Source organism: Oncorhynchus tshawytscha, linkage group LG01, assembly GCF_018296145.1.
Source record: "Oncorhynchus tshawytscha isolate Ot180627B linkage group LG01, Otsh_v2.0, whole genome shotgun sequence".
In the NCBI taxonomy this organism is placed as follows: domain Eukaryota; kingdom Metazoa; phylum Chordata; class Actinopteri; order Salmoniformes; family Salmonidae; genus Oncorhynchus; species Oncorhynchus tshawytscha.
The window spans coordinates 21,676,659-21,699,250 of NC_056429.1; the positions used below are offsets into that span (position 1 = coordinate 21,676,659).

General features: G+C 42.3%; 1 protein-coding gene across 7 annotated transcripts in view; it reads left to right on the plus strand.

The window, feature by feature from the left end:
* The window catches only part of LOC112243585 (nuclear factor I/C), a 127,335-nt gene that overhangs the window by 8,431 nt on the left and 96,312 nt on the right, over positions 1-22,592 (plus strand). The window lies entirely within an intron of this gene.

Genomic DNA, 22,592 nt, shown 5'->3' on the forward strand with positions numbered 1-22,592 from the left:
GGGTGTTTGAGGCTCAGAGTTAGGAGGTTTGAGGTTCAGCGTTAGGGGGTTTGAGGCTCAGAGTTATGGTGTTTGAGGCTCAGAGTTATGGTGTTTGAGGCTCAGAGTTATGGTGTTTGAGGCTCAGAGTTAGGAGGTTTGAGGCTCAGAGTTATGGTGTTTGAGGCTCAGCGTTAGGAGGTTTGAGACTCAGAGTTATAGTGTTTGAGGCTCAGCGTTAGGAGGTTTGAGGCTCAGAGTTAGGAGGTTTGAGGCTCAGAGTTAGGGTGTTTGAGGTTCAGTAGTAGGTCGACGTGAGAAGAACCTCAGTTCTTGGCAACACAAACAGAGTGCTGGAGAGGCTTTTTGAAATGGTCCAACTGGAGGGCTATCAAAAATATACTGTTGCCGTGGCACAGCGCTGTGTTTATTTAAAATATCTTTGGTCCACTGCTGTTGCCAATGTAGCCTCGTTATGCACTGAACTGAATTCCTGGGTTTTAACCGTTCACTTATTCTTTCTTTCTAATGTCCACCAAACTTTATTCTTAAATGTACCATGGAATGAATAAAATGGGAATAGTTTCTTAAGGATTTTGCTCAACTCATCAGAGCTTCATGTTGTCTTTGTGTGAGGCTGTACGCCACGTAGTTTATATTGAGCCGGCAGTGATATTGATTGTTTATCAGGAATACTCTGGCACTTGACAAGTCTCAACACAGAGGGATAGAAAGGGAATTCGGGGTCTTGGCTCTGTGTGTGTGTGTGTGTGTGTTAGAGGTGAGGGGTGGCAGTGGAGAGGGCAGATCCCTTTGACATCTCTTCTTCTGTGTACTGTAATACAAAAGAACGGTATAGACAGCAATTGCTTTAGCCGTGTGTGAAGAAGGGGCTGTTGTTTGTGACCGTATGAGAGGAATGGTAAGCGAGGAGCTAGAGCTGTATTTTGTGATTTGGGATCCAGTCATGCACAACGACCACTGCGGGTGCTTTCAGAAGGTGAATCATACACATTTTGTATGGCTTGAGCTTTTATTCTAGAGCAGAAATTCGAATGTCTTTGCTCAGTTTTGGACAATGTGAGACAGCCATGTCTGACTTCCAGTCTCTCTTCACAGTTTTTTAAAAGTATTTTTTAATTAATGACGTTTTGAGTAGCTTGTCCACCACTTTATTTCAATCCTTGATATGAATATGGGTACTTCATTACCAGCTGAAATTAGGACTAAGTAGTTTAGAAACGCCATCTAATTGTGTGCGAGGCACTAATGAATGCAACATAGTTTATTGGTATATTTCAGAATGCATGCTTCTGAGAACCTACTCAGTTGAAGTACCAGCTTCTCACGGTGGAAAATAGGCTTATTATCTGTCCCTTCATCTCTCCTATCTGGGTTCATACAGTACAATAGCCCTTCCTAGAGCCTCACATGTCATCACATCCATGTCAGGGGGCACAGCAGGTTCTGTACTGTTGCAGTAGAAGCCCAGTAGTCTCTGGCTTGGCCTAAGGGACTTCTCCCAGTCCACCAGCAGACCTGCAGTACAGTATGGATGGGTATTGTGTTGTACTGTATGGTCGTGCCCTCTGCAACATGCTCCCTCTCATCTCCTGTGTTCCTCTTGGACAAGTGAAAAGGGGAACTATCCTGCCCTCTATTGAGATGCCCAGTTTTAATATTCCATCATCGTTGCAGTAGGTCATTTGTGATTTCAGAAGGGGGAAGAGTTTTAAGGAGCCCAGTGCACATACTGTAGGTACAGTTTCTCACCGATTTACCTATAACAGGCTGCCTGTAATAACCAGAACAAAATCAATTCCTATGTTTCTTTAGCAGAACACAAGCATAAAACGTTTACAGTATAGGAAACTGTTGTGCAGGTGTGGCAGGTTGGAAATCATACGTATTGTTGATTGTAACATTGATATATAGATGACATTTAGAAAGGTGTGACACTTATCTTTAAATATTTGGTTTAGCAGGAACCTTAACTTCTTAGAATCTGCTCCATGCCTGTGATTGGTTTTGCTCCCTTGATTAGTTTCACTCAGTCAAAACAGTAGTGATGGGAGAAAAAATAGATACAGTTACATATTGGTATATTATTTTTGACCACATCCTGTATCGTTTTGACTATATCGCAATATCATTTTTTGGTCTAGTTGGCTGTACCGGCACCAAAACTGTTTTTCCATCATAGCTTTTTCTCCATCTTCTTTTTAAATAGGAAGACAATTTGTTTTCAGCACTTTTATTTCCATGACTGATGAAACTCATTTTCTCATGGCTCTCTTGCCCATCTGCAGCAGACATATGGTGAGCAATATGTTTGGAGCATCCAATTGGAATAATATCACACTATCGAATCGTAATACATATAGACTCGTAAAAATCACAATACATATTGTATCAGCACAAAAGATTTGTGATAATATCTTATCGTGAGGTCCCTGGCAATTCCCAGTCCTACAAAACAGCGTTTTCTATTTACACAGGGTTGACTTATTGCGTAATGTACACTATTTACAAAAATACATTAGTTTATTATAGAAAATTCAGCTTTGGGCACTTGAGATTGTCAGCAAGGAATACACCATGCATAAGAATAAGAATAGCAAAAACGTATTCAGCTGCAATAACTTCTTTGTGGCAGTGAATGCAGACGATTTGTGAGTATTTAGGCAATGATGAATCACATCATATATCACTGTCAAAGCAGAGGCTGCTCTAAGTGTAGAGATTTACAGGAAGTACGGAAGTGGAGACAGTCCCGTGAGACTCCCACTGGCTGGCTGCTGCTGGGCTGCTGGACCTCAACTCTCCTTGGCTCAGAATCGTCACACGACACTGGTTCCAGTCCCAGACATCAGTTCAATTCATTTAGGAAATGTATCTCCAAAATTATGACAAATCAAAGAGATACTTTTGGACGATTTGGATTTAATGCAAAATAAATGTGAATATCGGTCCCATGACTTGAATGGGATTTGTGCCACAAATGGTAAAATGTCAGCATGTGGAAACAGTGCCAGGGAAACTAAACCAAAGCATGGATTGCTGTCATACCTTGTCCATAGACTGCTACAGAATAAGGAAAACAATGTGTAATTTGGGTAAACTATCCCTTTTTTAACGTTAATGAGGCCATCTATGACACAGTCATGTTTGTCATTGTCGGTCTTTAGTCAACTCTGTGTTTAGAGAGACATTTCTTTGTGTGGAAAATAAGCTCACCCTTTCACCTGGTGTGCCATGCTAATAGTGACAGGAACATAAGGGTGGGGTGGGAAGTGTACTCTCAGGGGCGGTGTCCTAGGACACCTGTGGGCGGAGTGCTTGTGCCTGGGCTGACAGGAAAGCTGGAGGGGATAAACCATGTTCAGCAAGCTTTCTGTTCTCCCTCTTATTTGTTGACTTAATTTTTTGGTTCTGCTCAGTTCACTTACAACCCCCTGCTTGTCGAACATCTCATTCCAAAACCATGGGCATTAATATGGAGTTGGTCCCCCCTTTGCTGCAATAACAACCTTGACTCTTCTGGGAAGGCTTTCCATTAGATTTTGGAACATTTCTGCAGGGACTTTTTTCCATTCAGCCGCAAGAGCATTAGTGAAGTCGGGCAATGATGTTGGGCGATTAGGCCTGGCTCGCAGTCGGCGTTCCAATTCTTCCGAGGTGAACCTCGCTTTGTGCATGTGGGGCATTGTCATGCTGAAACAAGAAAGGGCCTTCCCCAAACTGTTGCCACAAAGTTGGAAGCACAGAATGGTCTAGAAGGTCATTGTATGTTGTACCATTAAGATTTTCCTTCACTGGAATTAAGGGACCTGGTTCAAACCATGAAAAACAGCCCCATACCATTATTCCTCCTCCACCAAACTTTACAGTTAGCACTATGGGCAGTGTTCTCCTGGCATCTGCCAAACACAGATTCGTCCATCAGACTGCCAGATGGGGAAACGTGATTCATCACTCCAGAGAACGCATTTCCACTGCTCCAGAGTCCCATGGCGGCGAGTTTTACACCACTCCAGCCGACGCTTGGCATTGCACATGGTGATCTTAGGCTTGTGTGCGGCTGCTCGGCCATGGAAACCCATTTTATGAAGCTCCCGACGAACAGCTCTTATGCTGACGTTGTTTCCAGAGGCAGTTTGGAACTCAGTAGTGAGTGTTGTAACCGAGGACAGATGATTTTTAAGTGCAACGTGCTTTAGCTCTCGGCAGTCCCGTTCTGTGAGCTTGTGTGGCCTACCACATTGCTACTGAGCCGTTGTTGCTCCTAGACGTTTCCACTTCACAATAACAGAACTTTTCGTTGACCGGGGCAGCTCTAGAAAGGCAGGAATTTGACAAACGGACTTGTTGGAGAGGTGTCATCCTATGACGGTGCCATGTTGAAAGTCACTGAGCTCTTCAGTAAGGCCATTCTACTGCCAATGTTTGTCTATGGAGATTGCATGGCTGTGTGCTCAATTTTATTCACCTGTCAGCAACAGGTGTGGCTGAAATAGGCAAATCCACTAATTGGAAGGGGAGTCCACATACTTTTGCATATATAGTGTAGTAGTACGGCGCCACCGGAAGAAATTAGGATTAAGTGCCTTGCTCAAGGGCACATTGGCAGATTCTTCACCTTGTCATGAGGACATGTTTGGCCATTTGGCTGTGACCTAATATGACTCCAGCACCGCCTGGCTGCAGAAGTAGGGCAAGAAAATCACTCTCACCCAGTCTTAACTCAACAGGCAATATTGCACAAGAGAAATTCCTTTTACTTCGGCCCTGATGGTTGCCAGATAACTGAACTCAGAGGCGGTGTAATGTTTATTGATAAATATTGTCAAGGTTGTTGGAAGCTGTAAAGGAGGCTGTCAATGGAACACTTATGGACAAATATAATTTGTTCTCAATACTATAACCTGGTTTAGTAAAGATTGAATGTTATAATCTCCTTTGAAGGTTTCATCAATGAAACGTTGGTAAAGCACAGTAAGCTGTTTCATATTAGCTGTTCTGAGAACACTTTGATTCAGTCTGCAGGAAACAGACTACATATACAACTTTTAGTGGGAAAATATTGAAACAAAACTTTTAGCTCCCTCAATTCCTCACGGAAATGGTGCACATTTCTTCAGTTATTTTTGAAGTTTGTATATTATGATTATGAACACTTGTTACTGGAACAACATTTGTTCACCCCCGACCCTGGTTTTTCAAAAAACTTTGATAGATTCCAGTTAGACAATGATACTTGAGACCAGGTAACAAGCAGGCCAATCGGGAGTTAGATTCAGCCACAGTGAGGCTCAGTGGTTTGATCTTCAAGGAGCAGTCAGCCCACGTCTCAATGAGTGGGTGCACAAGGCCTGATGGCTCCAGCACAGCTCTCAGGGCAGGTTTTTCTTCCTCAAAACACTTATGGAGGAGGAAGGGAGCTTAAAGAACAGGCTTTGTTCAAGGCTAAGAGCAGTGCCCTGTTGTGGCACGACAGGGATTAGGGAGATTAGCCCGCTAGTATGTTATGTAATTGAATGTAACTGTTAGGGATAAAGCCGCGAGGGACATTGTCAGGACTCACTGCTGCTTGAGAAATCACAGAGCTACAGACACAGAGAGAGGGAGAGACACAGAGAGAGGGAGAGACACAGAGGGAGAGACACAGAGAGAGGGAGAGACACACAGAGAGAGAGGGAGGGAGAGACAGAGACAAAGAGAGACAGAGGGAGGGGATGGGGCTGTTGGCCCGCCATTATCAGGTCACTCGGTTCTCTTACCTAGAATGGCGTGGTGGATGAAAAGCTTTCCCAATCTGGTTCAGAGTTAGTTAAATCTGGAAAACATTGAGTGGAAAGTCAACAGAGATTTATCCATTGCAAAGCTGGTCCTAATGATATTTTGTTTTGAAGCTGATCCCTCTGGTATGCCCTCTAAGATAAAGAACCATGTTTATTCTACTCAGTGCATTTCTATGAATAGACAGACATTGATAGTAGGCCTAAGTTTAATATGCTTTTTGGCAACTGTACTTCATTGATTCTTTTCAGATATCCTAACAGAGTGCGTTTATATGACTTCACCTCATTGTCATTTTTGAAAATCAGCCACATAAGCCTCCAAGTTTTCTCTATTTGCATTGTGCAATGACCAGTATGGAATACAGAACTGGCACTTCCATCAACAGGGACAGATTCTTGTGAAATAGACACAAATTGCTTATTGGAAATATATGACTGGCACACAAAAATAAAAAGTTTTTTTTTTTGTGTCAAGTCCACAATTTTGAATAGAGTGCTTTTCAATCACAGATAAAGACTGTAGGTTACTTGAGACAGAAAAGATAGGAGGGGAGGATGGGTGTGCTACCATATAGCAAACCCAAACGTTGCATGTTTGAATCACGTCATGGACAACTTTAGCTATTGCCCCAAAAATTGCCAAGGACTCCAGCCACACTAGTCATAGACTGTTCTCTCTGCTACCGCACGGCAAGCGGTACCGGAGTGCCAAGTCCAAAAGGCTTCTTAACAGCTTCTACCCCCAAGCCATAAGACTCTTTGCATTGTCCCCCACCCCCCATTTTTACACTGATGCTACTCTTTGTTTATTAACCATGCATAGTCTACCTCAACCTACATGTACATATGACCTCAATTACCTCGAATACCTGTACTCCCGCACATTGACTCTGTACCGTTACCCCCTCTTTATATTTTTAATTTGTATTTTTTATTTTTTTTTATTTCAGTTTATTTTAGTAAATACTTTCTCAACACTTAAAAAAAAATAAAACTGCATTGTTGGTTAAGGGCTTGTAAGAAAGCATTTCACTGTAAGGTCTACACCGGTTGTATTTCGCTCATGTGACAAATCAAATTTGATTTGATTTAATTAGCTACTCTGCAACAACTTACTTACAACTTTTTTAACTACTTAGCTTGCACGTTAGCTAACCCAATCCTAGCCTTAACCCTTTAACTACTTAGCTAGAATGTTACCTAACCCTAACCTTAACCCCTAACCCCTAGCCTAGCTAATGCTAGCCACCTAGCTAACTAGTTAACCACAACAAATTGGAATTTGTGTAATAAGCACAAAATGTGTTGTGAAGAAGAATCATATAATAAGACCTTTTCATGTGCCCGTCACCAATTTTAAATAAGTACTGCTTATTAATAAGCTGTGATAGTGTGTTTGATCGACAATGTACTTTTATGTGTTTTAATTCAATAGAAATGTACATCAATCCTCTGTTTCTGTTATGCCCTGAAGCTTCTGGACACAACATCCTGATTGTTAAGAGGGTAAAAGAGGTCAGGCCACCTGAGGATAGCTGTATTTATGATCATAGACAATCTAACGGGTTGTTCATGTTAAATCCACGTACACATGTTATTATATGTTTTCTGTTTATTAGCACAGCACCTGAACAGATTTGCTACAGACCAACTTTTAAAGATGCAAAACATATATTGAATGGCCGTGCTTCTGGCGCCAACAGCTGACCTGTTCAAAAAATATTTCTCATTATTTTAGTAAACACATTAAACCTGCTCCTCAACCAAATGTACCATACCAAGCTGGAGGCTGCAGGTGTTGCTAGCACTCATGGAAGGGAACTCACATTCTTTGACAGCAACTTGGTTTGTTAGAGCTGGAATAGAACTCTCATGCTTATTTATAAAAACCTGTGCCTTATCCGATCTTGATAAGAAAAGCTTCAAACTGGGATGGATAACAGTCAATCATTCCTGAAATTCACGTCTGACTTTAATTAATTGAAAGGCTCCATATCCTCCTCTTTTTGACTGATTATTCATCACCCCCTCTGTCTTTCTCTCTTTCTCTTTCTCTCTCTCTTTCTCTTATAAATGTTCCCCTGACATACAGGAGGGGAGAATGTATATATGAAAGAGAGTTAGAGCAGAGAGAGTTAGAGCAGAGAGAGAGAGAGTTAGAGCAGAGAGAGAGAGAGAGCCTAGTTAATTTCTCCTGGATTTTTCACAGTAGAGAGCGGAACCCAATTAAATGACCCCCTAATGTGATTAAAGCAGTGGAGATGAGAGGACAGGGGTGTAGAAGAGACAGGGGCTCCTGCGCCTGTCCCTGGACCAGGAGGCTCCTGAGGACCCTCACTATTCACTGGCATAATCTGACGATCTTTGGGTCCAGTCAGATCTCCTGTTTTTCCATCATTCTAATAAATCATCTTCCAAATCATATTTGATACTCTGTATGACCCCACAATACATAAACATCTTCTGTAGAAACAGAACGATCTGTCATGTCAAGTTTATTTGTCATATGCACAGGTTACACATTGTAGACAGTACTTTGAAATGCTTCATCTGTTGGTCTGCTCTTCACCACAGTCAGTTTATTTCTCTGTCTTGTTTGGGTTATTCTCCGTTGACCTGGTCGAGGACTGTTCTGGGCTCACTGTTCATTGGCTCATTACACAGGTGGGTTTTAAATGGCTGTTGACTGGTCTCCCAAATGTTGTGTTTTTTAGCAGCATGATTAACATCCATTATTAATCCAGCCATGAATAGTTTGGCAGTGTTCCCTTTGGTGTGCTCTATGACGCTCGCAGACGACCCTCCGAGACTCCATGTTAACTTTTTATACACAGTGCACTGTAATAGTGGCATCAGTATTGTATAGATGTGTTCCTTTGTATTTTCAGGAAGGGAAATGGGACTGTGTTCGGTCCACTGCATATCCTGTACTTGCACTGTACAATGGGATTATGATTGACTATGCTACATGGTGCACCTACAGATGTACAAATCTAAAAACTATGACTCAGGCTTTGCGTGTAATTTACAAGAATAACAAACCATCCCAAAACATGAATATTTGACATAATTGTCTAGTTTACAAAATTACATAGTGTTTCTCTCTCTCTCTCAGAGGTGGTAATGATTAGAAATGGATCTGTTCTAAACCTAATGATAAACAAAAATCATGACAAAGCAAAAACAGGGTTTTATAAATCTTTGCAAATTTATTACAAATAAAAAACTAAAATATCAATTTTACATAAGTATTCAGACCCTTTATTCAGTACTTTGTTGAAGCACCTTTGGCAGAGATTACAGCATTGAGTCTTCTTGGGTATGATGCTACAAGCTTGGCACACCTGCATTTGGGGAGTTTCTCCCATTCTTCTCTGTAGATCCTCTCAAGCTGTCAGGTTGGATGAGGAGCGTCGCTGCACAGCTATTTTCAGGTCTCTCCAGAGATGTTCAATCGGGTTCAAGTCCGGGCTCTTGCTGGGCCACTCAAGGACATTCAGAGACTTGTCCGGAAGCCACTCCTGCTTTGTCTTGGCTGTGTGCTTAGTGTCGTTGTCCTTTTGGAAGGTGAACCTTAGCCCCAGTCTGAAGCAGTGTTACGTCCGTCGTTAAATGAAGACCAAGGTGCAGCGTTGTAGGCGTAACATTTTCTTCAATTATAAATGTTCCACCAAAAACAATAAACAACTCAACGAACGTAAAGCTAGGAGTGAAACACATGCAACACACAAAGACAAGATCCCACAACAGACGGTGGGAAAAAGGGCTGTCTAAGTATGATCCCCAATCAGAGACAAAGATAGACAACTGCCTCTGATTGGGAACCATACACGGCCAACAAAGAAATATAAACATAGATTTCCCACCCTAGTCACACCCTGACCTATCAAATAGAGAATTTAAAGGATCTCTAAGGTCAGGGCGTGACGAGCAGGTTTTCATCAAGGATCCCTCTGCACTTTGCTCCGTTCATCTTTGCTTCAATCCTGACTAGTCTCCAAGTCCCTGCCACTGAAAAACATCCACACAGCGTGATGCTGCAACCACCATGCTTCACCGTAGGGATGGTGCCAGGTTTCCTCCAGACATGACGCTTGGCATTCAGGACAAAGAGTTCAATCTTGGTTTCATCAGACCAGAGAATCTTGTTTCTCATGGTCTGAGAGTCCTGTAGGTGCCTTTTGGCAAACTCCAAGTGGGCTGTCATGTGCCTTTTTCCTGAGGAATGGCTTCTGTCTGGCCACTCTACCATAAAGGCCTGATTGGTGGAGTGCTGCAGAGATGGTTGTCCTTCTGGAAGTTTCCCCCATCTCCACAGTGGAACTCTAGAGCTCTGTCAGAGTGACCATCAGGTTCTTGGTGACCTCCCTGACCAAGGCCCTTCTCCGATTGCTCAGTTTGGCCGGGTGGCCAGCTCTAGGAAGAGTCTTGGTGGTTCCAAACTTCTTCCATTTAAGAATGATGGAGGCCACTGTGTTCTTGGGGACCTTCAATGCTGCATACATTTTTTGGTACCCTTCCCCAGATCTGTGCCTCGACACAATTCTGTTTCGGTGCTCTACGGACAATTCCGTCTACCTCATGGCTTGGTTTTTGCTCTGACATGCACTGTGGCCACATTAGCTGAAATTTAAGAAAAACAGTTTTTACTTTGTCATTATGGGGTTGTGTGTGTAGATTGCAGAGTATTTAAAAAAATGTAAACTATTCTAGAATAAGGCTGAATAAGTCAAGGGGTCTGAATACTTGTAGAAATACTGCCATTTTTCAAATCTGTCTCCACTTAAATGAAGATTATTGTAATGTAGAAACAGCTGGAATGGAAATAGCATTCAGAGACTGTCCTTTCATGTATTTGGACTGGGATGAGATTAGGATGAGATGACATTCAGATGGTCTCACCCTTATATTGTATCTGTTGCTTACCGGGTCCACGCTATCAAGATGATTAAAACCTATAAGCCATATACCTAACACAACAGGTCACTTCAGTAGTCTGTGCTTAACTGTTGTTACTCTGGCGAATCAGAATAGTTTTCTGAAGATGCACCAGATGTTATTTATTTTCACCTTTATTTAACCAGGTAGGCTAGTTGAGAACAAGTTCTCATTTACAACTGCAACCTGGCCAAGATAAAGCAAAGCAGTTCGACACATACAACAACGCAGAGTTACACATGGAATAAACAAACATACAGTCAATAATACAGTAAAAGTCTATATACAGTGTGTGCAGATGAGGTAAAATAAAGGAGGTAAGGCAATAAATAGACCATAGTGGCGAAGTAATTACAATATACCAATTAAACACTGGAGTGATAGATGTGCAGAAGATGAATGTGCAAGTGGAGATACTGGGGTGCAAAGGAGTGCAAAAGATAAATAAATAAATACAGTATGGGGATGAGGTCGTTGGATGGGCTATTTACAGATGGGCTATGTACAGCTGCAGTGATCTGGGAGCTGCTCTGACAGCTGGTGCTTAAATCTAGTGAGGGAGATATGAGTCTCCAGCTTCAGTGATTTTTGCAGTTCGTTCTAGTCATTTGCAGCAGAGAACTGGAAGGAAAGGCGGCCAAAGGAGGAATTGGCTTTGGGGGTGACCAGTGAGATATACCTGCTGGGGCGTGTGCTACGGGTGGGTGCTGCTATGGTGACCAGTGAGCTGAGATAAGATGGGGCTTTACCTAGCAAAGACTTGTAGATGACCTGGAACCAGTGGGTTTGGCGATGAGTATGAAGCGAGGGCCAGCCAACGAGAGTGCACAGGTCGCAGTGGTGGGTAGTATAAGGGGCTTTGGTGACAAAACAGATGGCACTGTGATAGACTGCATCCAATTTGTTGAGTAGAGTGTTGGAGGCTATTTTGTAGATGAAGTCGAGGATAGGTAGGCTGGTCAGTTTTACGAGGGTATGTTTGGCAGCATGAGTGAAGGATGCGAAATAGAAAGCCGATTCTAGATTTAATTTTGGATTGGAGATGCTTAATGTGAGTCTGGAAGGAGATTTTATAGTCTAGCCAAACACCTAGGTATTTGTAGTTGTCCACATATTCTAAGTCAGAACCATCCAGAGTAGTGATGCTAGTCGGGCTTGCGGGTGCGGGCAGCGATCGGTTGAAGAGCACGCATTTAGTTTGACTTGCATTTAAGAGCAGTTGGAGGCCACGGAAGCAGAGTTGTATGGCATTGAAGCTCGTCTGGAGGTTAGTTAACACAGTGTCCAACGAAGGGCCAGAAGTATAAAGAATGGTGTCGTCTGCGTAGAGGTGGATCAGAGAATCACCAGCAGCAAGAGCGACATCATTGATGTATACAGAGAAGAGAGTCAGCCTGAGAATTGAACCCTGTGGCACCCCCATAGAGACTGCCAGAGGTCCGGACTACAGGCCCTCCGATTTGGCACACTGAACTCTATCAGAGAAGTAGTTGGTGAACCAGGCGAGGCAGTAGTTGGTGAAATAGCCAAGTAGTTGAGGTTAAAATGAAGTCAAACAAGCAGTAGGCCTAACAGAGGTGTGTTTTTCCTGGGTATGACGTACGTGTGTCTGTGTGAGTACAGTATGTTTTGGAGAACCCTATCAACCCTATCTCTGGGTAACAGGAGGCAATGGGGTCTTCTGCTCATCATGTCCACTTGGGGAGTCATGATGTGTCCACATGCCTGCATGCCTCTACATTGGCCCCCTCTGACCGTTATCGATGGGCCGTAGCTCATAGGAATTTTTAGTCTTGCCACCGGCTGTTGTTATGTGAAGTCTATTACACTCATTTATTTGTTCGCTAGGTCATCTTTGTGTGCCTATGGGTTCCCTGGTTTTGTGCTTTATGATATCTACTGCAAGGGGAAGTCCAGGATAATAAATCTCAGATATCAACTCTGAATCAATGGCCAATAAAACCAATTTTAAGTGTAACAAACTGGAACTAACAATTGCATGAATGGAAATATACAACAGTAATACTAGAAAGTTCTGTCATGATGTCATGAATATGTTTTTGTATTATTACTCATTGCTTACTGAGCAAATAATAGCGTCTGTGATTGGGCCTTTAGAGTGTAGTTGAACCCAGAAAGATGTCACTTAGTCTAATGCGTGTTCTGATGGATGTCATGCGATGCAGATTGCAGACGGTGGCATCTTGTTCATGTCAGCCATGTCATAATGTGGAGCCCCGGCGATTCAGTCTCATTGTCAGTGTGCATGGCCTCAGAAATCATTTTAGTCCCGGGGTCATGCCCTGTCTGACCTTGTCATTGAGTTGGGGCAAAGGCATGAGCTGGGCTTAAGTAGGGCTCAGCGTGCTGGTCCGTGTCTCCCAGGCCTGGAACTGTAGAGTCTATAGGAAGCTATGGGAGTCAATAAAACAGCCCATATTTTCAGGCTCAAGGGGGACTTGGGCACTTTGATCCTCTAAATCAGAGGCCAATTGTTTTGCACTTAACAAGGTCAGAGCTCAAGTGGTTGTGTAGCATTGCTAAAACATTTTGCTCTGCTGTGAGATTCAGCAATGCATGACTGAGGACACTTGACCAATCATGCTCTTCTGAGCCATGTGGTGATACAAAATCATTAATGTCCCAGTGCTTGGAAGGTTGCCACGGTGCCTCCTTTATTTAAAGGGGAGATCAAGCTGATCCTAACCGTTATAGGCCAATTTCTATCTTGCCCAAAAGTTTTGGAAACACTTGTTAATAATCAAGTGACTGGCTTTCTTGAGGTCTGTTGAATTCTCTCTGATACGCAATTTGGTTTCCACTTTGGTTATGGATATGTCTCTGCAAACTTAAAGGTCCTAAATGATTTCACCACTTCCCTTGAATCTAAGCAATGTTGTGCTGCTATCTTTTTTGACTGCCCAAGCTTTCGATACGGTAGGTCATTCCATTCTTTTGGGTTGGCTAAGGAGTATTGGTGTCTCCTGAGGGGTCTCCTGCCTGATTTACTAACTACCTCCCTCAAACAGTTCATTGTTTAAAGTCAGAACATCTGCTGTCTCAGCCCCTTCCTGTTACCACGGGAGTACCCCAAGGCTCGATCCTAGCCCCCCCGCTCTTCTCAATTTATATCAACAACATAGCTCAGGCAGTAGGAAGCTCTCTCCTCTACTTATATGCAGATGAATGAGTCTTATACTCAGCTGGCCTACCCCGGATTTTGTGAATGCTCTACAACAAACCTTTCTTAATGTCCAACAATCTTTTTCTGCCCTTAACCTTGTTCTGAACAACACCAAAACAAAGGTAATGTGGTTCAGTAGGAAGAATGGCCATCTTCGTATTCCCGGCACAAGACCCGTTGGTTGATGCTTATTTATAAAACCCTCATTGGCCTCGCTCCTCCCTATCTGAGATACATACTACAACCCTCATCCTCGCCAAAGCACACACATCCCTGGGTCGCTCCTCTTTTCAGTTCGCTGCAGTTAGTGACTGGAACGAGCTGCAAAAATCACTCAAACTGGATAGTTTTATCTCTCTGTTGTGTTGCTACCATGTTGTGTTGTTGTCATGCTGTATTGCTGCCATGTTGTGTGGTTGTCATGTTGTGTTGCTGCCATGTTGTGTTGTTGTCTTAGGTCTCTCTTTATGTAGTGTTGTGGTTAGGGTTGGGTGGTATTCAGATTTTTATACCGTCATAGCGTTTCTGTACCATTCCGAGGTACACAGTATTACCAGAAGTGCACACAAGGGGCACTATTTTAAAAAAAGGAAAACAAATGTTTTTTTATTTTTACTCACAAAACAATTTAGGCAACAAGGATCTTGAATGTCTCTGCTGTAACCAAGAAACTTGATCTTGACATCTAGCCACTTAGCTAGCAAGTTAGCAAACCAAATGTATACCTGGAGCCTGAGCTGGATATTATTTATTTGACTCTTCTTAGATTTGTCGTAGTTATACTTAACTTATAACTTATAAGCAGTGGTGTAAGTGTAGGCAACAACACATCTGCTACGCTGATCCTCAACACTGGGGCCCCTCAGGGGCGTGTGCTTAGACCCCTCCTGTACTCCTTGTTCACCCACAACTGCGTGACCAAACACGACTCCAACACCATCATTAAGTTTGCTTATGACACAACAGTGTTAGGCCTTATCACCGACAACGATGAGAAACCCTACCGCACGACAAGCGGTACCGGAGCGTCAAGTCTAGGACCAAAAGGCTCCTTAACAGCTTCTACCCCCAAGCCGTAAGACTGCTGAACAATTAATCAAATGACCACAACGGATTTATTTTTTTTAACCTTTATTTTACTAGGCAAGTCAGTTAAGAACAAATTCTTATTTTCAATGACAGCCTAGGAACAGTGGGTTAACTGCCTGTTCAGGGGCAGAACGACAGATTTGTACCTTGTCAGCTCGGGGATTCGAACTTGCAGCCTTTCGGTTACTAGTCCAACTCTCTAACCACTAGGCTACCCACTAGGCTACCCTATAGCCTCGTTATTGTTATTTATTGTGTTACTTTTTATAATTTTTTACTTTAGAGTTTTTGGTACATTTTTTCTTAACTTTTTATTGAACTGCACTGTTAGTTAAGGGCTTGTAAGTAAGCATTTCAGCGCAGGTGACAAATAAAGTTTGATTTGATTTGTAGCACGCACCTCCGCAGCCCCCTCCCCCCTAACGGTATTGAAAATTATACTGTCGATATTTGGAAATACCCCGCTATGCGGTATAAACGGTATATCGCCCCAGCCTAGTTGTGGTGTATCTTTCTTCTTTAAAAAAAAATCCCAGACCCGTCCCTACAGGTGGCCTTTTGCTTCTTGCTAGGCCGTCATTGTAAATAAGAATTTGTTCTTAATTGACTTGCCTAGTTAAATAAAGGTTAAATAAATGAAAAAAGTGTTTGGTACAATTTAATGAAGAACAAATGGATCATTGATCAGATAGAGTATACATATGTCTACTCTGTAGCTTACATAACACACAGAAAAAACACTGCCAGAGAGAGAGAGAGAGGGAGATTGCTTTGGCAATGTTAACATATATTTCCCATGCCAATAAAGCCCTTGAATTGAATTGAATTTAATTGAGAGAGAGAGAGAGAGAGAGAGCTGGGAAAGAGGGAGAGCAAAAGGTGTTGAAAAGCTATCGATTTTGAGACATGACTCCACTGTGCCATTTTCTGTTATGCTGCACCAATCAATGGAGCTAATGTCTGACTGCCTGTCTGTTTCTGGCCTACTAGCACACCTGCGATCAGAACCGGGCTGGCAGTGTTGTCAGTTTCAATGGCAGGCTGCAGCAGTGGTCTTGTTCCCACACTGAGGGCCTAACAACCTAACCGTGGTGGTGGTCTCAGCTGCAGTCTCATCCTGCTCTCAGAACTTGACTTTCAGTTCTCATGGGTAGAGGACCTCATGGTACAAACCAGATCATTTCTTGACAGCTTGCCTCTCTCTCTCTCTCTCTCTCTCTCTCTCTCTCTCTCTCATCTCTCCTCTCTCACCTCTCCTCTCTCTCAGTATGAAAAAGCCAGGGGAGGGTGGGAGAGGACAGATGCAAAGTAAGTTATTAGAAGTGAGACACGGACACAAAAAATGAATCATATTGCATTTCCAGGAAAGTGGGCTTATCAGGGGTTTCACCTTGAATCAGCAGAGTATTTTCAGCTTAGGTTCATCATTCTGGCACGGACGGAGGTGGAGAGATACGTTTGATTTTTTGCTTCAAACTGTGTAATTGTGAATCTGTATTCGCACTAGGGCTGGGCGACATGGCCTAAAAATCATATCTTTACTATTTTCAAACTTATGGGCGATTCACAAATATATATCTCATTTTTAATTCTAAATAAGCTTTGTGATACAATAAGGTCAAATACACTGTATTTAAAACAGTAAGCAATAATCTAATGAATTCAGGGCTTGTGAAATTATGTGTCCACAATCATAAGACCCACTAATAATGTCATTATTTTATCAAAATAGTTTAACCTGCTTTTTTGCAGTAATCACTGATCTGGCTTTTAAGTCTATGAAAATGCCCCTTTTGTTACAAATGTAACCAGAACTATGTGTAACCGATGTGAAATGGCTAGCTAGTTAGCGGTGGTGCGCGCTAATAGCGTTGCAATCGGTGACGTCACTCGCTTTGAGACCTTGAAGTAGTGGTTCCCCCGCGGCTTTTGATGGGTAACGATGCTTCGAGGGTGACTGTTGACGTGTGCAGAGTGTCCCCGAATCGCGCCAGGGTCGGTGCAAGGGGACAGACTAAAGTTATACTGTTACATATGCATAATGCACATTCGCTTCTTGTAGTAGGCATAATAGACAATTCGAACAGATCTCTCAAGCACAAGCCCACGTGCTGGTGAGTAACCAGCTAATCTTTATAGGAATCTTTATATTTCAGGTTTAGCCTACTTGGATCTACACTGAACAAAAATATCAATGCAACATGTAAAGTATTGGTCCCATTTTTCATAAGCTGAAATAAAAGATCCCAGAAATGTTCCATATGCACAAAAAGCTTATTTCTCTCAAATTATGTGCACAATTTTGTTTACATCCCTGTTTGTAAGCAGTTCTCCTTTGCCAAGATAATCCATCCACCTTACAGGTGTGGCATATCAGAAGCTGATTAAACAGAATGATCATTACACAGGTGCAGCTTGTGCTGGGGACAATAAAAGCCACTAAAATGTGCAGTTTTGTCACACAACCCAATGCCACAGATGTCTCAAGTTTTGAGGGAGTGTGCAATCGGCTGCAGGAATATCCACCAGAGCTGTTGCCAGATAATTGAATGTTCATTTCTCTACTGTAAGCCGTCTCCAACGTTGTTTTAGAGGATTTGGCAGTACGTCCAACCGGACACACAACCTCAGACCACATGTATGGCGTCGTGTGAGCGAGCAGTTGCTGATGTCAACATTGTGAAGAGAGTGCACCATGGTGGCGGTGGGGTTATGGTATGGGCAGACATAAGCTACTGAGAACGAACACAATTGCATTTTATTAATGGCAATTTGAATGCACAAAAATACCATGACGAGATCCCGAGGCCCATTTTTTTTTAAAGGAATCTGTGACCAACAGATACATATCTGTATTCCTAATCATGTGAAATCCATAAATTATGGCCTACTACATTTATTTCACTTGACTGATTTCCTCATTTGAACTGTAACTAAATTGTTGCATGTTGCGTTTATGTTTTTGTTCAGTATATTTTATAGCTAACAGGGCAGAACAGTTCAATTGTAATGAACGCTCCCTTCTGTCCGTCTCCAACTGTTTGAACAGCATGCTAGCCTGTCCACTTTGTTCAGATGTTGAAATCAAGTGGCCCAGCTTATTCATCAGAATGAGAACAAGTTGTCCATTCCATTCATAATTGTGTTTTATGCTTATTGCACATTTATAAAACAGACTAGGCAAATATTGTCGCATTGTGTTTTGGTGTCCAAATGATCGATTCTGTTGGACCAAACCTCTAATGCAAATAGCGAGTTGAAACCCCTTGTCTGAGAGGAAAAAGTGATTTCCCATCTTTGTTGTTGCGAGTGGCAGGCCCCCGACAGCTGCAACCAACCTTAGAAATACAATCCATAGATGGCAGTTCCCATTCAAGTCAAGACTGGCACCCATTGCTAGTGTACCCAGTCAAATTACCAGTGTAAGAGGTTACAAAACCCTTCTATGGATTATATGTCTATGGCCACAAAGCAACAAGCTGTAGCCTATGTTTGTCTCGCATGCTGCCCAAACTGCAGTGTTCCTGTGTAGACATACCTGTAACTGCCAAAATAAAGGAAACACTTGAGTTAACAAGGGATGTTATGGTGTGAGGTGCATTTGCCCGGCATGGTTTAGGTCAACTTGTAGAATCTATGCCAAGGCGCGTTGAAGCTGTTCTGGCAGCTCATGGTGGCGCAAACACCCTTTTAAAGACGCTCAATGTAGGTGTTTCCCTAATTTTGTGCTTGTGATAAAACTTAAATCCACAGTTATTTTTTTTTAAACTATTGATTCTCTGTGGCTAAATGATGCTCTCTGGTGTATTTTGAACATTGAGAGCAGGCTCCTGTGGTTGGATAATAAAATATAATAATTTTTAAAAAAGTCATGTTTTTGCCTCTCGGGCCCAGCCCCTGACTCACACAATTGGCCAGTCACATGTATTTATTATGCAGTTTTTATTTTATATTTTATGAATCAGTTACCCAATCAAGGCAGGGCCCCCCAGTTACCCACATGGGCCCCTACCTCCTCTCCTCCCTCCTTCCTAAGATTAGCAGAGCGGCAGCAGGCAGCAGCAGGGAGTCTACACTCATTGAGAGCAGGCTCCTGAGACTTTTTGTGGTTGGCACTTGCAGTTAAAAAATATAAAATATATACTGCACCTATAATAACGTTTTTATTTTAATTGTACATTTTTATATTTTTTGCTGCCTCTTGGGACCCCCATGGACCAGGGCCCCGTTGTTTCATTAATCTGGCCCTGCACACGGCACAAAAGCCACTAAGGAGATGAGACCGAAACGACAACATGAGAAGAAGTGGACATAAATGCTCATAAAATGAAAAAAATGTAATGCTTGATTCTTGTGATACAGGTATTTGGAATATCATGCAAAAACATACATTAGAATTAATCTAATTAATTTGATATATCGCCCAGCTCTAATTTGCACTTCTTGAATCTTTCATCATGACATTACTGGGTGTCTCTCGTCACCCGAGGATCTAAAACATATGGTTGATGACATCTCAGAATGGCATAGGAAACACCAAACTCTCTCCCTCCCACAAACAAACTAAAAGATCACAGATCCAGTCATGACTGAAATTGAAATTGCCTACACAAATGTACCATCTTAATTTGACCAGTTTCTCACAGCTGGAAAATAATCCTGCAGCAACAGAAAATGTGAATTATTATGTGGATTATAATTAATGGACATTTTTGGAGTGGTTGATACATTTTTCTTTAGTGCAAATCAAGTCTGACATGTGAAAGTGGAAATGACAAACTTCAGAATTCTTCAATACACTACAATTTGCATTTCCTGCTGTGCAGGAAAATTCTCTGAAATAACAGAGTGATCAAATTAAGAGAGTAAATCTGTAGATTTGTATTTGGATCCCAATGTCACAGTTTATTTTCACTACTGGAATGGTTAAGATGCTGTGACTTCTTGAACGGTTCTCAAATCTTGAGATTTGTCATTAGAAAACCTACCCCCATCATTCCCATGCTACTAAATTATGTTTTATCACGTTGAAAGGACTTTTGCTTGATGTTTTGAAGACGAGGCAAGACGACATTATCAATTACTCTCTCAGGATGTCTTTTACTATAACAGCCCTTTGCCAAGCCTAGACAGCCAGACCCTCACATGTTCAACCATCCTATGTACACACAGACATGCATAGTCATTATCTCACAGTCTCCTTTCCCACGTTAGGGGCTCTCATGGGGTGTGTTGAAGGCCCACAGAGGTCCGTCTGAAAGCAGCCCAGACACACGGCTGCTTGTGCTACTTAATCCCAAGGCAGACGCAGGGATTACACTACATGACCAAAAGTATGTGGACACCTGTTCTTCGAACATCTCATTCCAAAATCATGGCCATTAATATGGAGTTGGTCCCCTCCTTTGCTGGTATATTAGCCTCCACTCTTCTGGGAAGGCTTTCCTCTAGATGTTGGAACATTGCTTTGGGAACTTTTTTCCATTCAGCCACAAGAGCATTAGTGAGGTCGGGCACTGATGTTGGGTGATTAGGCCTGGCTCGCAGTCGGCGTTCCAATTCATCCCAAAGATTTTCAATGGGGTTGAGGTCAGGGCTCTGTGCAGTCCAGTCAAGTTCTTCCACACAAATCTCAACAAACCACTTCTGTATGGACCTCGCTTTCTGCACAGGTGCATTGTTATGCATAAATGGGAAAGGGCCTTCCTCAAACTGTTGCCACAAAGTTGGAAGCACGGAATCGTCTAGAATCTGTAGCATTAAGATTTCCCTCCACTGGAACTAAGGGGCCTAGCCCGAACCATGAAAAACAGCCCCATACCATTATTCCTCCCCCACCAAACATTAGTTGGCACTATACAGTTGGCACTATGCATTGAGGCAAGTAGTGTTCTCCTGGCACCCGCCAAACCCAGATTCATCCGTCGTACTGCCAGATGGTGAAGCGTGAGTCATCACTCCAGAGAACACGTTTACACTGTTCCAGAGTCCAATGGCGGCAAGCTTTACACCACTCCAGCTGACACTTGGCATTGCGCATGAGGATCTTAGGCTTGTGTGCGGCTGCTCGGCCATGAAAACCCATTTCATGAAGCTCCCGACAAACAGTTCTTATGCTGACATTGCTTCCAGAGGCAGTTTGGAACTCAGTAGTGTTGCAACCGAGGACAGACGATTTTGCACTTCAGTACTCGGTGGTCCCGTTCTTTGAGCTTGTGTGGCCTACCACTTCGCGGCTGACCCGTTGTTGCTCTTAGACATTTCCACTTCACAATACGAGCACTTACAGTTGACCGGGGCAGCTCTAGTAGGGCAGAAATCTGATGAACTGACTTGTTGTAAAGGTGTCATCCTATGATGGTGCCACGATGAAAGTCACTGAGCTCTTCCGTAAGTCCATTCTACAGCCAATGTTTGTCTATGGAGATTGCATGGCTGTGTGCTCGATATTATGCACCTGTCAGCAACGGGTGTGGCTAAAATAGCCGAATCCACTTATTTATAGGGGCGTCCACATACTTTTGTATTTATAGTGTAGATCCGTCAACATAAAGCATGTATTGTTAATAGCATGCAGTGGAGTTAATGAGGTTTATTTGCCACTCCAATAATGGCAAGGAATGATGCACCCTCACTACTTTCAGTGAGACTGTGGGAAACAGATGCAATTCATTCATGTTCAGTCTTTTCTAAGAAGAAGAAGAGCCATGGACAATGGTCATAACCAGTGGTGTAAAAAGTACCCAATTGTCATACTTGAGTAAAAGTAAATATACCGTAATAGAAAATGACTCAAGGAAAAGTAAAATCACCCAGTAAAATACTACTTGAGTAAAAGTCTAAAAGTATTTGGTTTGAAATATACTTAAGTATCAAAAGTAAATACTAAAATATACTTAAGTATCAAAAGTAAAAGTATAAATAATTTCTAATTCCTTATATTAAGCAAAGCAGAGGGCACCATTTTATTGTTTTTATTTATTTACGGATAGCCAGGGGCACTCTACAACATTCACACATTTACAAATGAAGCCTGTGTGTTTAGTGAGTCCACCAGATCACAGATAGTAGAGATGACCAGGGATGTTCTCTTGATAAGTGTGGGAATTGGACCATTTTCCTGTCCTGCTAAGCATTCAAAATGTAACGAGTACTTTTGGGTGTCAAGGTAAATGTGTGGAGTAAAAAGTACAATATTTTCTTAAAGAATTGAGTTCAGTAAAAGTAAAAGTAGTGAAAAATATTAAAGTAAAGTACAGATACCCTCAAAAACTACTTAAGTAGTTGTTACGGTTTTCTAGGTGTGAAGGATAGTCGGACCAAAACGCAGCGTGTAGATTGCGATCCATGTTTAATGAACAACGTGAAACACGAATAAACACAAAACACTACAAAACAAAGAACGTAACGAAAACCGAAACAGCCTATACTTGTGTAAAGAAATAAAGAGATAGGAACAACGACACTAAGGACAATCACCCATGACAAACTCAAAGAACATGGCTGCCTAAATATGGTTCCCAATCAGAGACAACGATAAACACCTGCCTCTGATTGAGAACCACTCCAGACAGCCATAGACTTTGCTAGATAACCCCACT